Source organism: Schistocerca cancellata, chromosome 3 (assembly GCF_023864275.1).
Source record: "Schistocerca cancellata isolate TAMUIC-IGC-003103 chromosome 3, iqSchCanc2.1, whole genome shotgun sequence".
Taxonomy (NCBI): Eukaryota; Metazoa; Arthropoda; class Insecta; order Orthoptera; family Acrididae; genus Schistocerca; species Schistocerca cancellata.
In genome coordinates, this window is record NC_064628.1 from 906738108 (window position 1) to 906763031 (window position 24924).

The window sequence follows — 24924 nt, forward strand, 5'->3', positions numbered from 1 at the left end:
GAGGAAGTGTGTAATGTTTAAATTTTTTACGCTGTACTGTAGGACGACTCTAATATGCCAGTTCTTCCAATAGGTACAAAAATGGTCACTATGTCCAAAAAACTTGACCCCTTACATCTGTGATAAATAGAACCCGAGACATGAACCCCTGAAAAATCGCAATTTCACGCGCTCCTTTTTGGAACATATTTGGAACATAGAATGTAGAAAATTGATGTACAATATAGAAAGAAATTATCAAAGCATAAAAATGAGGGAAGTGCCACTTGTCATATTGAGTAAGTGAAGTGAAGATTCCCAGAAGTAGTGTAAAAGTACAATGCAGAGGGTGCTTACCAATGAACCACAAATCAAACTCTCTTCTCGGTCCACTTGTGTTTTTAGCGCGTTAAGAGTGATTGCTGAAATGCCCCTTGGCTGTAATTTTTCGAATCTTTACTTCGCAATCGCTAGCGTGTTTTTTTTTTTTTTAAGTTTTTGTGCAGGCTTTTGCGACTGTAGCAACAGTGATTTCGTTTTTACATATAAATACCTTCCCATCGGAAAAAGTGTTTTTTATTATATTATGGCGACGTAAACGCGACACTCAGCATGTGTGAACTTCGGCGTTGTTCTGGAACCTTTGTTGTGATACAAGCACATGAAAATTGCAGTTACTTCCATTTCTTGTACTGCACGTACTGTGAACGGCGAAAATCACATTAATCAAATAAATATGAGTGTACTGCTACCAGGAACTTCACACATGCCAAAAACCACTTGTGTACTCATATTTCACATATGTGCCCCAAAAAAAGAACATGAGTTAAAAGAAGGTTTGCAAACAAACGGTCAAATGTTTTGTGAAATGATTTGTCTAAAAATAATAAATATAACAGATTAGAGAAGCATTTGCCACACCTTTAACTGTTGCTGGAAACCACGTCTAGCATGTAGGTGCCCATACGTTAGCTGCGTAAGGAGAGCACTGAGTTAAATTGCTCGTGACAAATATCCTTTAGGGCTCTCTAAATCGAAAACTTTAAAGTCTTACTTTCGAATTTGGATTCTCAATTCACTCTACATTTTACTGTACAAGATTTTGAGCACCATTCAAATTCGCTTGAAATTTTTTTCTCATCTGCTTTATATCTGACTCTTAGACAAATCAGTTCACGAAACATACGACCATTTTTTCCAAAACCATTTTATTTTCCTATTTTGCTCGTAAAGCATGAAATATAATATCTTTAATATCTTATTGTTGTTATTACGAGTATTATATATCAAGAGATAGCAGAGTACTTTCAGTTAATGCTGTGATTTGATGTTTTTTGACATTTTATCTATAGCTAGCAGCTGCTGTTTGTGGGAAGATGTCACTTCTCGGTTAAACCAGTAGTCATGTTTTTCTTAACTGTTGCGATTACTTTTCTGCTGCCAAACCTTTTTGTCAGATCTGGATCTCACCCTTATCAATTTATACCCCTTTCATCCATTTCTCACTCTTCATCTGACTATGAAAACTTGGATAAACTTTGTCTTCAAATCACTTTAAGTTTTCCTTAATTACCCTAATTAGTTTCAAGTAATTTCACTTTTTTAAAACTAGGCCTGATGCAGGTCAATTTGATACCCCCTTTGTCCCTTTCCCGCCTTCAGTTTCGCTATGAAAATTCGGAGAAGAATCCATTGCGTAATTTCAAAGAAGTCTTGCTTTTGCTTCTCTCAAACGTTTGACCAAAAACGACTTTCGTGTTACAAATCATCAAAATGACACAGCAAATTATGTTAAAGGAAAATTTTTTTGCTTATGTAAAAAATACTCCCTTTTACGTAATAATTATGAACTTACTTTTTCTCTACATGGTAGTTTTGACTTTTTTATAAAGGTTTTTCCCGAAACATCTAAAGAAGTGTACTGAAACAATATCGAATTTTTTTTCCTTTAGTATTTTGTCTTCACCCTTTTTTTGACATAAGTAAGCTATAGTACTTCAAACAAATCAATTTTATTACATAAGATCGTTAAAATTTCGTTTTCCGTTACCAAATGAGTGTTCCATATTGTATGCAAGCATTATGTATGGCTGTTACAACTCTAGTGTGTCTGTGACTACATATGTATCCTGACTACTGGGTGCGAAAATTGTAGGTGGTTGATTAAGACAGAACTTAAGACGTTCCCAACATATTATGTCGTAGCTACAGAACTTGAAAGGGGGAAATCATTTCCGTTTCAGTTTCGTGTAGCTGTTGCAGTTTTGTAAGTACAGGGAAAATTATATCGATATTCTGTGTTTTGAACAGATCTGCAGTTTTTTGTGATATACTGCTAACGCATGACATGCTAGATACACAATATATTATTAAAAACGGGCAAATCATAAAGAAAAGGCAAGGCAAGTAATGTTATTTACACCACTAAAGTTTATTTATTTCCTTTAATGTTACTAAGAAAATAACGTGCGCAGGGTCTCTTGAAAATCTGTAATACCCAAGATCTTCGTGTCTGGTTTCAGTTTCAGGCAGCATGGGAGGGTTTCTACACAAGAGAACCTTCAAAATTCATTAAGTAGTAATTCTACATTAATCATTATATGCTGGAAAGTAAAAAGTTAGTAGTGATACACTTAGACGTATTTGCATTAGAATGAAGTTCCCAGACAGTTGTAGCAGCGACTCTTGGTAAGCATCTCATTATGTCTTACAACATAATAATTCGCGCCCCCCATTGTTTATTATTAACCAACTAGCGACGTGCGCGAGATAGAAAATCAAACAGAAAACGTTATTGCCAGCAGAAAATATATAGATTTTTTGTCCATGACAGTTATGGTTGAGACCTAATAAATAACTTGAAGAAACAGAGGGACGAGCTGTCTACAGTTGTTGAATTTCTATCGAATCAAATTTTTTAATACAGAAAACTAACCCATGATAAGTCATTACCGTGGAGCGATGACTGATATGAAATCAGATTTCGGGATAAACGGAAAACTAATAGCATGAGTTACTCCAGACAGGGATCGGAGCCAACGTGATAGTCAAGTTGTCATCCACGGTAAGTCTTTATGATATACTTAAAATTCGAAAACTTTTTACTCCATTTAGTTCAGACATTAGGTACATTTTTAATTTGAGAGATTAAGAACAAAAAATCAAGAGATATATGCTCACACTAAGTAGGTCGTAAGGGAAGATGCATCCTTTCTCCTCTGTTGTTCAGTCCTTATATGAAAGAAGCAGTGAAGGAAGTAAGATAAAGTTCCGGAACTGTGATTAAAATTCAGTATGATACCATTTGCCGAACAAACTGTTATGACGACCTGTCGGATGCAATGTACAGTATACTGACCATGGAATGAAAACAGAGTTAACTGAAAACAGATCAAAGTAACGGAAATGAGATTAGCAATAAAATTATAAATACTGAAGACCAAGTAGTAGACGAATCAAAAGAATTCTTGGAAGAAAAATAGCTGATGGAGGAAGAAACAAGAAGGATTTAACAAGCAGAATAACACAGGTAAAGAGAACTTTCTTCGCTATACCAGTGTACACTATCAAGCGTCGCCTTTAATATGGGAAAAAATTTTGAAAATGTACGTCTGGAACACATCACTGAATGGAAATGAACATAAACTGTGAGAAAATTGGAAAAGCAGAGTATCAAGTAGTTTGGTATACAGTATTGCAGAAGGATGGTAAAAATGAAAAGGATTGATAAAGTAAGAAATAGAATCGTTGAGCAAGGGAATATGTGGCAAGCACTACCTAGATGAAAGGACAGAATATTGGGTCGTGTGTTGTGATATCAGCGAATAACTTCAATATTACTAGAGGGATCTGTTGAGGGAAGAAATTGAAGGGAAAGACACAAATCAGAACATGTAGAATTCATACTGAAGACGTTTTCTGTATGTGCTACTTTAAGATGAAGAGACTGGCGTCAGAGAGAAAATTGCGCCTGGCCGCATCACACCTTTATTTGTTTATGTGGGTGTTACTACATGATGTCACAGTAAATCGTCTTTCTCGTGAGGTTTCTCATTGACGGTACTCTTCTTCATCTTCTTCAGTTTCCTTGTGCTTTCAAGCGTTGGGTAGCCTCGATCTACCCATTTCTTCCTTTCCACTCTATTCTTACACAATTTCTTCATTTACACAAGTGTTCTCCGCGCCTTTGTCACAGTTTCTCGATCTTGTTCACTGATGTGATGCGATGTATTCCTCGTCCAGCTCCTCCCTGCTCACGCATTTCAAATACTTGTCGTATTCTTTCATATGTAACTCGATGTTGTCTAGTTTTTCCAACTGTTCTGCTCATAAACCTCTGTGGCAGTAATCCTACTTAGGTGTTTCTCTAGCAATGCCAAACTCTACATTCAATACACTGTAATTGGGCCAAAATTGTATTGTAAATTAGCATTTTAATTTTCATATTTATCTCTTCTCTCTCTAGTTTAAAAATAACCACAGAATCCATTCCATGAAACCAAGATACTTCAACAAAGCGTGTACGGAGAACACGTTCTTTTCTATAGTTCAGAGAAATGTGTATTATCTCTCACCAAACGTTTTCAACTGGCTTTCGCAAGAATTAGAGGCGGCGACTGATAAAACGTATGGTTCCACACCCAAGTTCCAGACTTACCTGTTATCTATCTCCTTTCTATACAGTAAAGCATTTTAGGTGCGTTTTCTGACCCTTAGTAAAGTAAATGTAAATGAGAAATTATTGTACTCAAAGTTACTGTTGTTACATATTTCGAGATCCATCATTTGAGTTTTTGATGGCTTTCCTAAATCATTCTAGGCGAATAACGACTGTTGTTAAAACAGAATATAGCCATATCCATTCCTAGTTACTGGAAAATGTTCAGTGAAACATTTCATTATTAAATATTGGCCCAGTCATGTATGATTGATAGTCCCCCACAAAGATTTTCTCCAGTATTAAGCAAACTCTTTACAAATGTCATTATTTCTTATTCTGAGTTGACCTTCCATAGATTGCATCTTAGCACACTACACAACACTGTGCAGATCTTGTTCCTCGATCAGCCTTAACCTGCTACCATTATCTCTTTAGGTCATCCATGAATCATTGTTTTCTTTCGCTGGTCTGGTAAAGTACCTGTCCATCTTCTCGGTTCCAATTCCATCGTAAAACTCTGACAGCTTTTCATTTTCCTTCTGAGACCATTGTAGTCATTTTTTTTTTTTTTACCTTCAGCAATGTACATCTCTCGTGGATTTCTCTCAAACCCTTAGAACCATCTTCATTCAGATGACTTAGGTTTTAGAAAATTTTACATTTTGGTCGTCAAATCGTCATTATCTGACTGGACAGTTCTCTTCGATTTTTAATTGTTTTATGCTTTCAGTCTTTGTATATAATTTCTCATTGGACCTCAGGCGAACCTGTCCGTCAGTATTAATATTTGAATGGACTGCTCATTTAATCAGCAGATTCGTGACATTACCAATAAACTATATTTCGGTGACCTGATGCAATAAATAGTGAAACAATTAAAGAAGTAAAAATATTGTCCTGAGATCTATTCTGTGTAGTTTGTCAAAACCTTCATCGCCATTTCTCGAGTAAATGTTTTGTCAAAGATTCTCTACACTTGTTTTTAATGCTCATCTAACATATTAGGACTCCACATACAGTGAAGATTTGCCGTATTTCTGCCTTTATCGTTATCTGCCGATCTGGTCACTCTGGTTATACACATTGGACTCAGTGTAATCCGCCAAATATTTTCGTAAAGATTTTAGGAAACCGAAACCAAAAGGCTGTCATTTAATAATGTTCTATAGCCTTCATTCCGGTTCTCTTTTTTATCAGCTGTACAGTGTCAGAGACGGACAGTTAATGAAAAACAAAAATACGAGGAAAGGATGCAGGGCGCTCTCCTGTTACGTTATTAACATATTTGGTGACGACTGAATAAAGGAAACTTAATGAATGTTGTGCAGGAAATTAGAAATGTGGCGACATTTTTATTCTGTCCTGAAACGAAGAACCAGAGAGTAAGGATTAACAAAAAATAATAGTCAACAGCAGCAGAGACGGAAAGAGCAAACTGCTCAAAACTGAAATGTGTGAAAATAATTAGAAGAACTGGAGAACGAAAGAAAGGAAGTTTAGTGTTAAACATGCCGCCGACAACGCGGTCATAAGAGAAATAAAAAGCTGATGCGGTGTTTTTAGCAGTTTCAACAAGGACTGCTCACGCTTTCCATGGATTGCATGATGTTTGGATATTTCAAACTAGCCCCTGTCTTCATATATTGGCATCAGCGAGGAAAATTTAATAATAAGTATTTATCCAGTAATTTGCAAATGAGTGCTATGCAACTGAGTTAGCCAACTTCAAATCTAGTTACCTTCAGTGTAGTAGATGCCTGTAGTAGATTGTAGAGATCGATATCAGAACAAAAGAACATTAGAAGTTATGTGTCAGCAGCATAATAAATATACAAGTGAACTTGCCATGTGTGTTTCGAGCCGGCCGCGGTGGCTGAGCGGTTCTAGGCGCTCAGTCCGGAACCGCGCGACTGCTACGGTCGCAGGTTCGAATCCGGCCTCGGGCATGGATGTGTGTGATGTCCTTAGGTTAGTTAGGTTTAAGTAGTTCTAAGTTCTAGGGGACTGATGGCCACAGATGTTAAGTCCCACAGTGCTCAGAGCCATTTGAACCATTTTGTGTGTTTCGAGAAGCACCTATTGCTGTGAAAAAGCTAAATTACAATTATGAGTATGATACGAGATAAATGTAAAGCAGACGTAGTTATTGGGATTGATGACGTGGCCTCAGAATACTAAAAGATCACTAAGACAGTTGGCAAATGTGTAGTAACAACTGCTGTTCCTGGAAGTAAGGTGTGCTCTGGATGTCTGCTCGTAGTTTCTTTCTTTCTTTGGGCCTCGTCCCGCGTCTCGCGGGGTCGGCCGTGGTATGACTGATTTGGCAGTGTTAGTTACAGAGGGTGGCCGCCACCCCGAACCCCCTGGAATGTAGGTAGTGTACCCCAGCTGTCTGTGTCTAGTGTAAGTCGTGGGAGAGTGAGCATGTATGCAGATGTCTGTGAATTGCATGACTGAGGCGGAACGTGGGGACCAGCCCAGTATTCACCTAGCGGTATGTGGAAAACGGCCGGAAACCACATCTAGGCGGGCTGGCAAACCGGCCCTCAACGGCCATCCGCCAGGCGGATTTGAACCGGGGCCGGCGCGCCTACCTGAGAGCAGGAAGCAGCGCGTTAGCGCTCTCGGCTACTCACACAGGTCCAGATGTCCCCTCGTAGTAAGGGTGCTATAATCAATAACCTGACTGAAGGTGACAATGGCAGTTCAATTCCGATGGCTGCGATTTCATTGATGCTCTGAGTTTCTGGAAGTTACAGTCAGTCGTCAACGGCTGGGGAATCACACGTAGACCACAGGCGCCTTCGGGACGTTGGAGTGATTGAGTATTTGGCAAGGGATCAGGGGTGACGGTTGTGTCCTCGCCCAGGAGCGCGGGCAAAAGTTTAATACTGGAGTATAACGAATCTCAGAGACAAAATTTCTAGTTGGGGTGATGACTGGCAGCTTACTATAAACGTAGGAATATGTAAGCCAATGCAAACGGTTAGGAAAACAGTCCTGTAATATTCTAGAACAGCATTAGTAGTGTATTGCTTGATTAAATATTGTGGAGTAAAGTTGCAACGCAATATGACGTGCAACGAGCACATAATGACTGTAGTAGGGAAGACGTATGGTCGAGTTCAGTTTGTTCGGAGAACTTTAGCGTAGTGTGATTCATCTATAACTGAGACCACGTATAGAACGCTAGCGCGATCCGTACTTGAGTACTGCTGGTGTGTTTGGAATCCGTACCAGGTCAGATAAAAGGAAGACATCGGAGTAATTCAGAGACAAGCTGTTAGATTTTTTAGCGATAGGTTCGGTCAACAACCCATTATTACGGAGATGCTTCATAAACTTGAATTCCCTGAAGGGGAGACAACGTTCTTTGCGTGGAACACTTGTTCAAGAAATTTAGTGAACCGGCATCTGAAGCTGACTGCAGATCGATTCCACTGCCTCCAACGTACATTTCGCGTGAAGACCACAAAGATACTATTAGTGAAGGTAGGGCTTGTGTGGAGGCATATAGATTGTAGTTCTTCCTTCGCTCTGTATTCGAATGGAACAGGGAACAAAACGGCTGGAAGAAAGTATATACAATAGATATAGATAAGGAGAAGCTCTTGAGTTGCGTTCCTGACTGAAAATTCATGAAATGTAATTTCGTGAAGCAAAAGCATGAAGAATCGTAAGTTTAGAGCAATTCGAGGATAGCGGAATGCGTAAATACGCTACTAGCCATAAAATTTGCTCACCAAGAAGAAATGCAGATTGTAGTGTTGGCAGAAGAGCCAACATCGTGTTACTAGAGGAGGCCGAAATGCACGCGGACTGGCGTGAGGTCTGGAACAGGTAAGGGAAATTATAGTAGCAATTAAAGTACGTAGTTTAAGTAATACTTAACTTTATTCCATAATTGGTGAACATCGCTCTTGATATCACATAAGTGCGATCTCAATATCAATTGGTAATGGCGCCTTGCTAGGTCGTAGCAACTGACGTAGCTGAAGGTTATGCTAACTATCGTCTCGGCAAATGAGAGCGTATTTGTCAGGGTAGCATCGCTAGCAAAGTCGGCTGTACAACTGGGCGAGTCCTAGGAAGTGTCTCTAGACCTGGCGGGTGGCGGCGCTCGGTCTGCCATCACTGATAGTGGCGACACGCGGGTCCGACGTATACTAGCGGACCGCGGCCGATTTAAAAGCTACCACTTAGCAAGTGTGGTGTCTGGCGGTGACACCACACAGATGATAAACGAGTATTCATTGGACAAATATATTATACTAGAACTGACGTGTGATCATATTTTCACGCAATTTGGGTGCATAGATCCTGAGAAATTAGTACCCAGAACATCCACCTCTGGCCGTAATAACGGCCTTGATACGCCTGGGCATTGAATCAAACACAGCTTGGATAGCGTGTACACGTACAGCTGCCCATGCAGCTTCAACACGGTACCATAGTTCATCAGGAGTAGTGACTGGCATATTGTGACGAGCCAGTTGCTCGGCCACCATTGACCAGACGTTTTTTCAATTGGTAAGAGATCTGGAGAATGTGCTGGCCAGGGCAGCAGTCGAACATTTTCTGTATCCAGAAAGGCCAGTACGGGACCTGCAACATGCGGTCGTGCATTATCCTGCTGAAATGTAGGATTTCGCAGGGATCGAATGAAGGATAGAGCCATGGGTCTAAACACATCTGAAATGGAACGTACACTGTTCAAAGTGCCGTCAATGCGAACAAGAGGTGACCGAGACGCGTAACCAGTGGCACCCCATACCATAACGCCGGGTGATACGCCAGTATGGCGATGGCGAATACACGCTTCCAATGTGCGTTCAGTGCTATGTCGGCAAACATGGATGCGGCCATCATGATGCTTTAAATAGTACCTGCATTCATCCGAAAATATGACGTTTTGCCATTCGTGCACCCAGATTCGTCGTTGAGTACACCATCGCAGGCGCTCATGTCTGTGATGCAGCGTCAAGGGTAACCGCAGCCATGGTCTCTGAGCTGATTGTCCATGCTGCCGCAAACGTCGTCGAACTGTTCGTGCAGATGGTTATTGTCTTGCAAACGTCCCCATCTGTAAATTCAGGGATCGAGACGTGGCTGCACACCCATGCGGATAAGATGCCTGTCATCTCGACTGCTAGTGATACGAGGCCGTTGGGATCCCGCACGGCGTTCCGTATTACTCTCCTGAACCCACCGATTCCATATTGTGCTAACACTCATTGGATCTCGAACAACGCGAGCAGCAATGTCGCGAAACGATAAACCGCAATCGCGATAGGCTACACCTTTATCAAAGTCTGGAAACGTGATTGTGCGCATTTCTCCTCGTTACACGAGGCATCACAACAACGTTTCACCAGACAACGCCGGTCAACTGCTGTTTGTGTATGAGAAATCGGTTGAAAACTTTCCTCAAGTCATCACATTGTAGGTGTCGCCACCGGCGCCAACCTTGAGTGAATGCTCTGAAAAGCTAATCATTTGCATATAACAGTATCTTCTCCCTGTCGGTTAAATTCCGCGCCTGTAGCGCGTCATCTACGTGGAGTAGCAATTGTAATGTCCAGTAGTGTTGCTGACATTAATGCCACACGTCTAATTAATCTCTTAGGCGACTGTGTAAAAAGTTTAATACCGGAAATATTCTTCAACAAGTAGCTAAATTACTGAAATAACCGTAACGTGAAATAGTTGATAGAAACTGACTGATGTGGTTAAGCGATATAAATGTCGTTGGATGAAAGAGGATGACTAAAGATGAAAGAATGAACTGTGTTTAATTTAAGTGATTCTTGTCATTTCAGAACAGTTGTTAAACACAGTTCCCCGTACATGTAGGATACAGAGCACAGATTATTTTTGACCTCTTATTCAGGTAAATAACCATCTATGTATCTGATGTAACGAATGCTATTTACTCGTCCGATTGCTGGTGCGTTCAGATGATTAATGAACTTTATAAAACCGAGAACGTTTAGATAAACGTATAAAGAGTAGTCTGATCTTTGAGAATATATTCAACAGCTTACCATAATAAGTTATTAAACTTTCAAAGAAACGGGCTATATGTAAAGCCAGAAACTCCGTCTCCGAAAGCAAGTCGCAAAACGCGTCAAATTAAGTGGAAAATTCTGTGACAAGAGGAGAATAAGGAGGGACTTTTATTTTCCAGGAATGACGTGAATTCAGTTTTTTTTTATTATTTTTAGATCTGACGGTGGTTACGGGGTGTATCGTTGATAACAAAAAGGTTCTGCTAAATTAGAAAGAAAGTGGCAGCAGAATACCGCTGGAGGAAGAAGGGGCTGGTGCACAGACGACATCGCTAAGCGACCATATCAATATCTCCGTCCGGGTGATAAGCACCACTTCCTCATCTGAGAAACTTTCTACATTACGGAGGCGGGCGGAAAGCAGGAGCAGTAATCGCTGTGTAATTGTGCCACTGTTAAACTGTAATCTCGGATCTCGACTGCGAAAGCCGATTTCTATCTGCGCTGCTGACGTCCCAAATGAAGACGACGGGACCCGGCAGAAGGCGTACGCAACGAGCGCTCGCCTCTGCCCAAGCGGCCCGCAGCGGGCAGCAATTACATTAGGACCGCATTATGCCGAGCGCTTCTTAAGCAAAAGAGACGCGGCCCGGCGGGTTGTAATGGCCGTCAGAGCAGCGGCTGTCGAAGCCCACTAATTTGGCCTCCTGATCGTCCAGATTAAACTCCTCTGCCGTCTCAACTCCCGTAATAAGCTGGCTGCGTAGCGCCGAAGGCACCGCTGCATCGTTACACGCGCTCACCGGGGGAGAGGAGGATTTTGAGGTGTGCCGATCGTGGGACAGAGAACACTCAGACGCGCAGAACAGGATTATTCTGTCGTCAACATACAGGGTGTTTCAAAAATGACCGGTATATTTGAAACGGCAATAAAAACTAAACGGGCAGCGATAGAAATACACCGTTTGTTGCAATATGCTTGGGACAACAGTACATTTTGAGGCGGACAAACTTTCGAAATTACAGTAGTTACAATTTTCAACAACAGATGGCGCTGCAAGTGATGTGAAAGATACAGAAGACAACGCAGTCTGTGGGTGCGCCGTTCTGTACGTCGTCTTTCTGCTGTAAGCGTAAGCTGTTCACAACGTGCAAGTGTGCTGTGGACAACATGGTTTATTCCTTAGAACAGAGGATTTTTCTGGTGTTGGAATTCCACCGCCTAGAACACAGTGTTGTTGCAACAAGACGAAGTTTTCAACGGAGGTTTAATGTAACCAAAGGACCGAAAAGCGATACAATAAAGGATCTGTTTGAAAAATTTCAATGGACTGGGAACGTGACGGATGAACGTGCTGGAAAGGTAGGGCGACAGCGTACGGCAACCGCAGAGGGCAACGCGCAGCTAGTGCAGCATGTGATACGACAGCGGCCTTGGGTTTCCGTTCGCCGTGTTGCAGCTGTGGTCCAAATGACGCCAACGTCCACGTATCGTCTCGTGCGCCAGAGTTTACACCTCTATCCGTACAAAATTCAAACGCGGCAAACCATCAGCGCCGCTACCATTGCTGCACGAGAGACATTCGCTAACGATATAGTGCACAGGATTGATGACGGCGATATGCATGTGGGCAGCGTTTGGTTTACTGACGAAGCTTATTTTTACCTGGACGGCTTCGTCAATAAACCGAACTGGCGCATATGGGGAACCGAAAAGCCCCATGCTGCAGTCCCATCGTCCCTGCATCCTCAAAAAGTACTGGTCTGGGCCGCCATTTCTTCCAAAGGAATCATTGGTCCATTTTTCAGATCCGAAACGATTACTGCATCACGCTATCTGGACATTCTTCGTGAATTTGTGGCGGTACAAACTGCCTTAGACGACACTGCGAACACCTCGTGGTTTATGCAAGATGGTGCCCGGCCACATCGCACGGGCGACGTCTTTAATTTCCTGAATGAATATTTCGATGATCGTGTGATTGCTTTGGGCTATCCGAAACATACAGGAGGCGGCGTGGATTGGCCTCCCTATTCGCCAGACATGAACCCCTGTGACTTCTTTCTGTGGGGACATTTGAAAGACCAGGTGTACCACCAGAATCCAGAAACAATTGAACAGCTCAAGCAGTACATCTCATCTGCATGTGAAGCCATTCCGCCAGACACGTTGTCAAAGGTTTCGGGTAATTTCATTCAGGGACTACGCCATATTATTGCTACGCATGATGGATATGTGGAAAATATCGTACTATAGAGTTTCCCAGACCGCAGCGCCATCTGTTGTTGAAAATTGTAACTACTGTAATTTCGAAATTTTGTCCGCCTGAAAATGTACTGTTGTCCCAAGCATATTGCAACAAACGGTGTATTTCTATCGCTGCTCGTTTAGTTTTTATTGCCGTTTCAAATATACCGGTCTTTTTGAAACACCCTGTATATTGTCCCACACGTCAGGTGGCTATGTGGTACTTATCAATGAAAAGCTGCTGTTACTCGCTTCACCTTTTAGTATTTGCTCCTGCAGCAGCAGCATTTATTCACCATTGCTGTAACTGATAAATAAACAGAAAAAACGTGGCACATAGGTGTGAGACTGGGTGGCTGTAATTAAACTTTCCCCATTTACCTCGTTATAACACGGGAACTACTCTTCTGCCCATTAAAATTGCTACACCACGAAGATGACGTGCTACAGACGCGAAATTTAATCGACAGGGAGAAAGTGCTGTGATATGCAAATGATTAGCTTTTCAGAGCATTCACACAAGGTTGGCGCCGGTGGCGATACCTACAACGTGCTGACATAAGGAAAGTTTCCAACCGATTTCTCGTACACAAACAGCAGTTGACCGGCGTTGCTTGGCGAAACGTTGTTGTGATGCCTCCTGTAAGGAGAAGAAATGCGTACCATCACGTTTCCGACTTTGACAAAGGTCGGATTGTAGCCTATCGCGATTGCGGTTTATCGTATCGCGACATTGCTGTCGAGATCCAATGACTGTTAGCAGAATATGGAATAGGTGGGTTCAGGTAGGTAATACGGAACTCCGTGCTGGATCCCAACGGCCTCGTATCACTAGCAGTTGAGATGACAGGAATCTTATCCGCATGGCTGTAACGGATCGTTCAGCCACGTCTCGATTCCTGAGTCAACAGATTGGGACATTTGTAAGACAACAACAGTCTGCGAAAACAGTTCGACGACGTTTGCAGGAGCATGGACTATCAGCTCGGAGACCGTGGCTGCGGTTACCCTTGACGCTGCATCACAGAGAGGAGCGCCTGGGTGCACGAATGGCACAACCTCATATTTTGGGATAAATCCAGGTTCTGTTCACAGCATCATAATGGCGTGTAATCGTCTTCGCGTCTGGTGTATCACCCGGCGTGATGGTATGGGGTGCCATTGGTTACACGTCTCTGTCACCTCCTGTTCGCATTGACGGCACTTGGAACAGTGGACGTTACATTTCAGATGTGTTACGACACGTGGCTCTACCCTTCATTCGATCCCTGCGAAACCGTACATTCCAGCAAGATAATGGACGACCGCATGTTGCAGGTCCAGTACGGGCCTTTCTGGATACAGAAAATGTTCGACTGCTGCCCTGGCCAGCACATTCTCCAGATCTCTCACCAATTGAAACGCCTGGTCAATAGTGGCCAAGCAACTGGCTCGTCACAATACGCCAGTCACTACTCTTGATGAACTGTGGTATCGTGTTGAAGATGCATGGGCAGCTGTACCTGTACACGCCATCCAAGCTCTGTTTGACTCGATGCCCAGGCGTAATTACGGCCAGAGGTGGTTGTTCTGGGTCCTGATTTCTCAGCATCTATGCACCCAAATCGCGTGAAAATGTAATCACATGTCAGTTCTAGTGCAATATATTTGTCCAATGAATACCCGTTTACCATCTTTATTTCTTCTTGGTGCAGCAATTTTAATGGCCAGTAGTGTAATTACCGTACGAGAAGCAAACCCGGTAGCAGTAATGTCCAGAATATGGGGTGCTTGATTTCCATTCGTTCCAGGTCCACCGTCCAGTTCCAGCTATGGCCACCAGATGCCGTGATCGGTCATCGTGGTTCACCGTCTCAACACACCTAATCACTTGGAGTGCGCATGTTGGCGTGTCAACATGATTGCGCAAAAGGAGCATGGCACTATTGGTGAAGCCCTATTATCAAAACAACAGTAATGCTGCAGGTGCTCTTCGAGAATATCGCCGGGTGAAAGGATTACTGACGCGTCCTCTTTCTCCACCTGCTGTGCGGAGCATGATGAAGGAGTTCGAATCAAGTGGAGACCTGCGCGTCGCTCCGAGAAGAGGCCGATGACCGGTTGCACCACAGATGGTTGACGAAATCGCTGTTGCTATGGCAGACAACTCTGCTTTCAATTCCCGATTGTCAGGCTGTGCACGTGCTGTGTCACGACAATTGAACATCCAGTGATCCACAGTACGGAAAGTGTTTCGAACCATCCTCAAATCGTACAGTAGGTTTGTAACGCCGGAAATGCATATCCTCCTATCTCCATTTATTGTACTATAAATTTGTTTTCCTTATTTTTGTTATCTGAATATATAACATTTCTGTGTCTTCGTATATTGTAATTGTTTTACTATTTGTATATATATATATATATATATATATATATATATATATATATATATATATTTATGCATTTATGTCGATGTATAATTGGTTGTTTTGTAAATATTATTTGTATTTTTACGCTGGGTCTTGCCTAGGGAAAACTATGCTATCGTACGAATACGTCGATAGGTCGTGTGGAGAACCAGAGTGTTTCGGATCTTTGGTAGTGTTAACTCTGCCGCGTGGAGCGCGAGCTGAGCAGAGAGAGTCGGGGGAGTAGCGAGTGGAGCAGGTGTGTTGTGTGAAGCTCCCGCGAGTTGCCGCGCTTTCGGGGTTTGGCAGCATGTAATTGCGCTCAACTTGCGATGATAGTTTCTGACATAGTGTCGCGGACGGGAAGCATTAGCTGGCGCACATCAAGAGCCCGTTTCGCCTGGTGACCGTGTCGAGAAGAAGGCGCGCCAACATCCAGCTTCTGCAACAGCGACGGCCGACAATGAGTGACTGTCGCCACCTCCTCGACCGACGGCTTTAAACCTTCAATCAACCAACAAGGAAGACTGGAAGCACGTAAAGTTTTAGAACTGTATGGCAAACCTCAGCTTTTCAAACTGTTCAAATCACAAAATTACAGCAACTTAGTATGAACGTTTGTTGTTCATTGTCCCAATTGCATTACCAAGCAGGGTCCCTTCCTTTTCCGAAATGAACCCAAGTGTCGTTGAAATTTAAACGCCAGCATTAAAGGAATATAATCCGATTTCACTGCTTTAATTTCAAAGTTCAGTTAAAGTATTCATAGCTGGCTACAATATTTAGATTACACAAGCACAAATTAAGAGTGCGAGTTTTGTTACCGTATTTTAGCTTACCTGTGACTGCAGCTCAGCTTGGTACGTACTAAATTTTACTACTGTTAATTGTTCAGAATCATTTAATTCAAGTTCAAAGTTAAATCTCTTATTTCTAAATTGCGTAGATTCAAGTAGCCTTTGAAATGATTGTTGAGGTAGTCCAAGACTAACCGTATTTTACTGAATTTCGATGTGCTTCAGAAAGAAAGCTCACTATTAACTTCAGTCACTAAATTAACTTTCGATTTTCCGGTTTTATTAATTCTTTTGCTAAATTAAGTCAGAGTGTAGCGAAATTTATTACTTCTGACAAACTTTCAGTTTTCACACTACACAAGTCAACCTTCAGTTGCCACGCTTCTAGTGCTAATTATATGTGTAATAACCTTTCTTTTTCAGTTACTATAGTAATTGTCCTTAGGACTGGCGACCGTAATTTCCCCCAAATCTCAAATATCTAATTAACGCTAGTTAATTGTTAACGTAACGGTCGCACATTTACTTTCTTTATTAACTTTACCCCTTTTCAAAATTAATTTCCACCTGTTTCATTAGCATTTTTCCTTTCATTTAGATGTAACCCTTTCCTCCCTCTTTACCGACAAATTAACTTCGGTGACGATTGCTTTTCCCAGATTTCCATTAGGTACACGCGGTTTAATTTTTCACTGTCATTAAGGTCGATAAGTGAGGGGGAGGTTCCAGGTTGCACCACAGGACGCACAACGACGTGTTGACCTCTCTCTCCACATTCTCGCAAAGATAGAAGTTGACGAGGGCAGGCCCTGGAACATCCTATGGACAGACGAAGCTCATGTTTCTCTGACGGGTGAGGTGAACACACAGAATTTCCCAATGTGGGGATCCTCACCTCCAGTCACTGTGCATGACGTTCCTCCGTATGGTGAACGTGTCACCGTATGTTGTGGCTTCACGGCTACGTTCATCATTGGTCCTGTCCGCCTCGAAAGCTGAGTGGTGCCGGCAAGGTAGCTCAGCGTGTTCGGCCAGAGGGTTAGCTGCCCTCTGTATTAAACAACCGTGTTAATTGGCGAACGATGAACTAGAACAAGTATCATCGGACGTTCGTCACGAACAAATACAACGAACGCTAACGAACATAATGAGATTAAAAAAAGTATGGTCGAGACGACGGAATGCCATGCAATGGGGCCGGGATTCTATTCCCAGCTGGGTTGCAGATTTCCTCCACTCAGGGACTGGGGGTTGTGTTCTCTTCATCATCATTATATCATCCCCATCGACACGCAAGTCGCCACAGTGGCTTAACTCAGAAGACTTGCATCAGGCGACAGGTCTACCCAACGGGAGGCCCCAGCCACACGACATTTCATTTTTCATTGGCCATTTCTATTTTGAACAGGTTGGCGCTGAAGGACCAAAAACGTGCAATGTAACTGGCCAGCGTTGCTGCGATATGCTTCACCAGCATGTCATGCCCGTCCTACAGGAGAGAGAGCCGCACTGAACTCGACAATGCCGGCCGTTGTGGCCGAGAGGTTCTAAGCGCTTCATTCTGGAACCGCGTGACCGCTACGGTCGCAGGTTCGATTCCTGCCTCGGGCTTGGATGTGTGTGATGTCCTTAGGTTAGTTAGGTTTAAGTATTTCTAAGTTCTCGGGGACTGATGACCTCAGATGTTAAGAACCATGGTGCTCAGAGCCATTTGAAACTTTTGGACTCAACAGTTTTCATGCAAGATTGAGCCCCACAGCACAACGCTCGTGAACTTTACCTGCTTCTCCGAAACTCGTTTGGCAACGATCGCTTCCAAATGCTTGGCGGCCACTGTAACATGATTTCACTCCCTGTGATTTCTGGATGTGGGGCTACCTGAAAGACTGGGTTTATCAGGGGAACATTCACACATGTACTGATCTGAAGTGCAACATATCAAGAGAGGTAGCCAGAATACCTACGGACATGCTCCATTCTGATGTGAAGAATGAGTCCTGAGCTTTCAGGCTCTTCTGGACACTGATGGGCCCCGTTCAAAAAATGTTAAAATGTGTGCGAAATCTTATGGAACTTAACTGCAAAAGTCATCAGTTCCTAAGCTTTCACACTGCTTAACCTAAATTATCCTAAGGACAAACACACACATCCATGTCCGAGGGAGGACTCGAATCTCCGCCTGGACCAGCCGCACAGTCCATGACTGCAGCGTGTTAGAGATAGGTCCCGTATTGAGCCCCTTTTGCAGCAGTAATGGTTAGAGATGGGGGATGCGCTCTTGAACTGATTCATAGAGTTGAATCTTTCAAAGGAGTGAACAATCAGTGATTCAGAAAAAAAGAACGGTAGCTCAAAACGTTTCCCACGGCAGAGAGAGAGAGAGAGAGAGAGAGAGAGAGAGAGAGAGAGAGACGGAGCATATCAGCAGCGCCTCTGCTGGTCACAGCACAGTGCACGCCACACAACACAGCCAGCGCCGGCCTCTGCCCTGCTTCTACCTTGACTGCCTGCATTGTGCAGTGCCCCATTGGATTTTGTGTTTCACATATGCCATGCCATCTCTGTGCTTCCTCTGCTGCGTGCAGTGTCTGGCGCAGCTTAACTTCGCGATCGTTTCAGTCGCACGTCCTGCCCTCTGGGCAGTTGATGCGAGCAACAGGACAGAGAGCCACCTAGCGGATAACATAGGAACTACTTGCAACAACCTGCTCGCAAGGGAACGGACGATTTGTCTCGGAGCGGGTGAGTTCACCGCTCCCCCCCACCCTCGGAACTCGCCCGCTCAACGCTCACCCCACCGTTCTCGACTCTAGCCAGAGTGTTGAGCAAAGCAACTCAGGTGTCACTCTGGTCTCTGCGGTCTTAGCTCACACAGTAACACAGCTCGCGGCTCGACCTGCTCAACTCAGTGCTTCTGCATCGGAGTTCGTCTCTACTGGATATTGTTCTTCATAGTAATACCGCTATGTATATTACATTATTGTTATGTATACATCAATTGTTTTTATTTTATTTTTATTTGTTTAAACTGATTAGATTAGGTTCCTGATGACTCCTCTTACTATAGGATTTTTATTATGGACACTCGAATTTACGCTTTAATTGTGAGCGAACCAATAAACGTATCGCAAAATGTGATACACCAATATTTTCCTTGTTTTATTCTGCGTAAGACTATATGCAGCACTTTCGTTTTACAGTCAAATTTATATATTTTTTCTTATTCTGGTACGGATTTTGCGATTTTAGGCGTCTTCGGAAGGAAACGTTCACTTTAAAAATATATGGCTTGCGATGTATTTGTATGAGGTTAATGAAATTTTAATACATTATAGCCAAATATATTGTTAATGTAAATCTCAAGTTACAACATTTTCCGATCACCCAAAAAACCACGGTAGTGCAAAATAAATCAATAATCAAAAACTTTGTCATATCGTGGAAATTTCAATAAACAATACAAAATTCTTACTCATTATCTGTGTTATTTCAAAATAGGTTCAAATAAGATCAAAATACAGGTATAGTACTGGAATAAACCAAGTTTAAAGGGCAATGTGCCTTCCATTTATTTTCTGTTGTAAATGAGTGGTGAGTGATGAAAAAGAGCTAATTCAGTTCAGGGAGTGAACAGTTCTGATCCGATCTCTGAAAAGAACAGTTTCGCCCATCTCTAGGAATGGTACCGGTATGTAGTGGTATGGTGTACCGTAGCAGCACATTAAAAGTGTTTCACTTGAATTGATTCTGTATTATTTGTCTTCACCGGGTGCTTTGCATTAATGCTACCGAGTTTGGTCCTCGTGCGGTAATTAGTTTCCGTGTTATAAAGTGTTAAAGAGGAAAAGTTTAGTTATAGTCGCTGGCTAAGTATCGGTATTAGTGCAGATGTAAACAAACATACACAAAGGTGACAAAAATCACAGGATAGCAAAATGGGCATATACAGATGACGGTAGTATAGCGTACACATGGTATAAAAGAGCAGTGCATTGACAGAGATGGCAGTTGTACTCAGGTGATTCATGTGAATAGGTTTCCGACTTGATTATAGGCGCACGACGGAAATTAACAGACTTTGAACGCGGAGTATCAGCTGGAGCTACAAGCATAGGACATTCTGTGGTGTCACCGCCAGACACCACACTTGCTAGGTGGTAGCTTTTAAATCGGCCGCGGTCCACTAGTATACGTCGGACCCGCGTGTCGCCACTGTCAGTGATTGCAGACCGAGCGCCGCCACACGGCAGGTATAGAGAGACGTCCTAGCACTCGCCCCAGTTGTACAGCCGACTTTGCTAGCGATGCTACACTGACAAATACGCTCTCATTTGCCGAGACGATAGTTAGCATAGCCTTCAGCTACGTCATTTGCTACGACCTAGCAAGGCGCCATTACCAGTTAATATTGAGACTGTAAAACCTGTACAGTCAAGAGCGATGTACACCAATTATGGATTAAAGTTAAGTATTCCAGCAACTACGTTCTTTTCTTACTAGACTCAACTACTTTACATTGTCCCAGACCTCACGCCAGTCTGCGTGAGCTTAAACGCATGCATTTCGGCCTCCTCTAGCAACACGGTGTTGGCTCTTCTGCCAACACACCACATTCCATTTCTAAAATCGTTACGGAATTCAATATTCCACAATCCAAAGTGTCAAGAGTGTGCCGAGAATACCAGTTGCAGCCACTACCTCACACTATGGACAAAGCAGTGGCTGACGCCCATCGCTTAACAACAGCGAACAACGGCGTTTGAGTAGGGTTGTCAGTGCTGACAGACAAGGAACACCACGTGAAATAACCGCAGAAATCAATGTTGGACATGCTATGAACGTATCCGCTAGGAAAGAGCGGCGAAATCCTCTGGTCCAATTAAACCTATCATTGACGGGAAATTCTTATAATTGTCTATCTGGAGACCATTTACAGCCATTTACGGACTTGATATTCCCAAACGAAGATGGAATTTTTATGGACGACAATGTGCCTTGTGACGGAGCAACTGTTGTTCGCGATTGGTTTAAAGAACATTCTGGTCAATTTCAGCGAATGATTTGGCCACCGAAATCAGCGGACATGAATCCTATCGAACATTTATGGGACATAAAGAAGAAGTCACTTCGTGCACAAAAGCCTCCACCGGCAACACTTTCGTAATTATGGGCGGCTGCAGGGGCAGCATTGCTCTATATATCTGCTGAGAACTTGGAACGTCTTTTTGCGTCCACACCAGGTTGAGTTGCTTCACTACCCCGGGCTAAAGGAGATCCGACATGATATTAGGAGTTAAGCCATGGCTTTTGTCACCTCAGTGCACTCAGTTTTAAGTTTCGTATGGTTGTATGTATCGATAATTTTCGTCAGCATTGCGTTTGTTTCTTTGGTGCGAGATCGTTGGCGGTTGCTGCGAAATGGATGACAGTTGTTGTTCTCCGAGATTCAGTGTGGGCAAAGTGAAATTGGCACTGGGTGCAGATGATGTAAATTGGGTGGCCTGTCTTAAACAGCATGAAATATTTTCCGAACCAGTTTTACTTTGTCCACAGTGTGGACTGATGGAAGCTCAGGTCTCATGGAACATGACGTGAAGCTAAGAAGTTTGGGTCGTCAATAGAAAATTATTTGCTGTTGTGAGTACGTGCGTGTCGTGTAATTGTGCAAGCGATACATTTAGCGCACACTATAAGTCAATTCTTATACATCTGCCACTCTGAGATGAATGAATCGGCCGGCCGGTGTGGCCGTGCGCTTAAAGGCGCTTCAGTCTGGAACCGCGTGACCGCTACGGTCGCAGGTTCGAATCCTGCCTCGGGCATGGATGTGTGTGATGTCCTTAGGTTAGTTAGGTTTAATTAGTTCAAAGTTCTAGGCGACTGATGACCTCAGAAGTTAAGTCGCATAGTGCTCAGAGCCATTTGAACCATTTGAACCATGAATGAATCGCGACACTACTCACGGGAAAGCAACCGGTCGGAGAGAAAAGTGTGCCGAAGTCGTCCATCCTGGAACTTCCACCGAATCCGAGGGAAATGGTGAAAGATGTAAGCAAAACTTCGAGGCTTAATCGAGGAGCCAGTGGGCTGACAAGCATTGCTCCATCTGTGAAACCGAAGTGTTTTGGAGACTCTACAGGGAGCAAACAAAGTAAATCAATCGTAAAACACAGGAATAGAATAGTGGGTTGTATGACGAAGATCAAACAAAGAAAATGATCAGAAGCATGACTTGCAAAATGTAGGCCTCTACGAAGTTTGCAGGGTTGACGAGAGGAGTGAAAAAGTTATGTCGTAATGGCTTCAAACCATGATGTAAGAACTAAAATACGGAACATTTTCTTAAACTTAAACTAGTACATATCTTTAAGCTCAGGGACATAGTTTATGAGGGTGTTTCAATGTATGCAATCTCTGCCACAAATTATGAAACCAGATTCCTCATTTGCATTGTTGAGGATGTTTAGAAAGTTAAGTGTAATGCGTATATTTTTTCTCGCAGTTTCCATTCTCAAAATCAGATACCATAAACGACATCCTGGAGTGCAGTATGTCATTGTTGAAATAATTTTGTACCGTACTGTTTATGCTATAATAAATAAAATCACAAAAGTGGTGGAATTTAGGCATCTCTCGCCTGTTGCGAAGATTGATTTGTCCATAGTTTGTAAATGATGCTTTGTCCCTGCATAGAAAGGCCGCATCAATTTTGAGTTTTCGTAGCCACCATTCGGAGAACTGTAATCGACTTCGAAAGTCGTTGCCAGGGAGCTGTTGATGGAGCGAAATGTTCAAAGAATGAAACGCATTGGCGTGTGAGAATACCCCTTCTAATCGGTACATTCAAGCTGACCCATAACGGCGCCCCGCACGCAATGCTTCCTTGCGATTGGTCCCGTTTCCGTATCGACGGAAATTACACTCAAGAGCCAAAAGAACTGGTACCCCAACCTAATACACTCCTGGAAATTGAAATAAGAACACCGTGAATTCATTGTCCCAGGAAGGGGAAACTTTATTGACACATTCCTGGGGTCAGATACATCACATGATCACACTGACAGAACCACAGGCACATAGACACAGGCAACAGAGCATGCACAATGTCGGCACTAGTACAGTGTATATCCACCTTTCGCAGCAATGCAGGCTGCTATTCTCCCATGGAGACGATCGTAGAGATGCTGGATGTAGTCCTGTGGCACGGCTTGCCATGCCATTTCCACCTGGCGCCTCAGTTGGACCAGCGTTCGTGCTGGACGTGCAGACCGCGTGAGACGACGCTTCATCCAGTCCCAAACATGCTCAATGGGGGACAGATCCGGAGATCTTGCTGGCCAGGGTATTTGACTTACACCTTCTAGAGCACGTTGGGTGGCACGGGATACATGCGGACGTGCATTGTCCTGATGGAACAGCAAGTTCCCTTGCCGGTCTAGGAATGGTAGAACGATGGGTTCGATGACGGTTTGGATGTACCGTGCACTATTCAGTGTCCCCTCGACGATCACCAGTGGTGTACGGCCAGTGTAGGAGATCGCTCCCCACACCATGATGCCGGGTGTTGGCCCTGTGTGCCTCGGTCGTATGCAGTCCTGATTGTGGCGCTCACCTGCACGGCGCCAAACACGCATACGACCATCATTGGCACCAAGGCAGAAGCGACTCTCATCGCTGAAGACGACACGTCTCCATTCGTCCCTCCATTCACGCCTGTCGCGACACCACTGGAGGCGGGCTGCACGATGTTGGGGCGTGAGCGGAAGACGGCCTAACGGTGTGCGGGACCGTAGCCCAGCTTCATGGAGACGGTTGCGAATGGTCCTCGCCGATACCCCAGGAGCAACAGTGTCCCTAATTTGCTGGGAAGTGGCGGTGCGGTCCCCTACGGCACTGCGTAGGATCCTACGGTCTTGGCGTGCATCCGTGCGTCGCTGCGGTCCGGTCCCAGGTCGACGGGCACGTGCACCTTCCGCCGACCACTGGCGACAACATCGATGTACTGTGGAGACCTCACGCCCCACGTGTTGAGCAATTCGGCGGTACGTCCACCCGGCCTCCCGCATGCCCACTATACGCCCTCGCTCAAAGTCCGTCAACTGCACATACGGTTCACGTCCACGCTGTCGCGGCATGCTACCAGTGTTAAAGACTGCGATGGAGCTCCGTATGCCACGGCAAACTGGCTGACACTGACGGCGGCGGTGCACAAATGCTGCGCAGCTAGCGCCATTCGACGGCCAACACCGCGGTTCCTGGTGTGTCCGCTGTGCCGTGCGTGTGATCATTGCTTGTACAGCCCTCTCGCAGTGTCCGGAGCAAGTATGGTGGGTCTGACACACCGGTGTCAATGTGTTCTTTTTTCCATTTCCAGGAGTGTATTTGTAGGGTTTGTGCTACCGCTGCGAAAATGTTAGCCTCAGTTTCCTCTTCAGTTTCTGATCTTTACCGTGGGCGTATTTTATTCTTCGTATTTCCAGGTTCTTGAATTTTTTTTTAATTTTTGCAAAGACAGAACGTCAGGGGTTGACACTATTAGGTTACTTGTCATCATTCATCTGCATATTTAGTCAAAGAATTTCGCGACTTCATAATAAGCTAAAACTATATACACTTTTACGAGTATGGTGTACTTGTTAAAGTCTGAATAACTTCACGAGCAAGTTGTCTATTCCACGGAATATCAGAACACAGAATAATCGGTGTCAAGTTCACAGGTGAACACATGAACCGTACCTGTTTGGATATGTTTGGTCAGTAGAACAGCCCTTTTTCCTGATGGCTGAATAGTAGTTAGAAGCGCTGCAATATAATTATAGTTTGCACAGTAACTACATCTGTC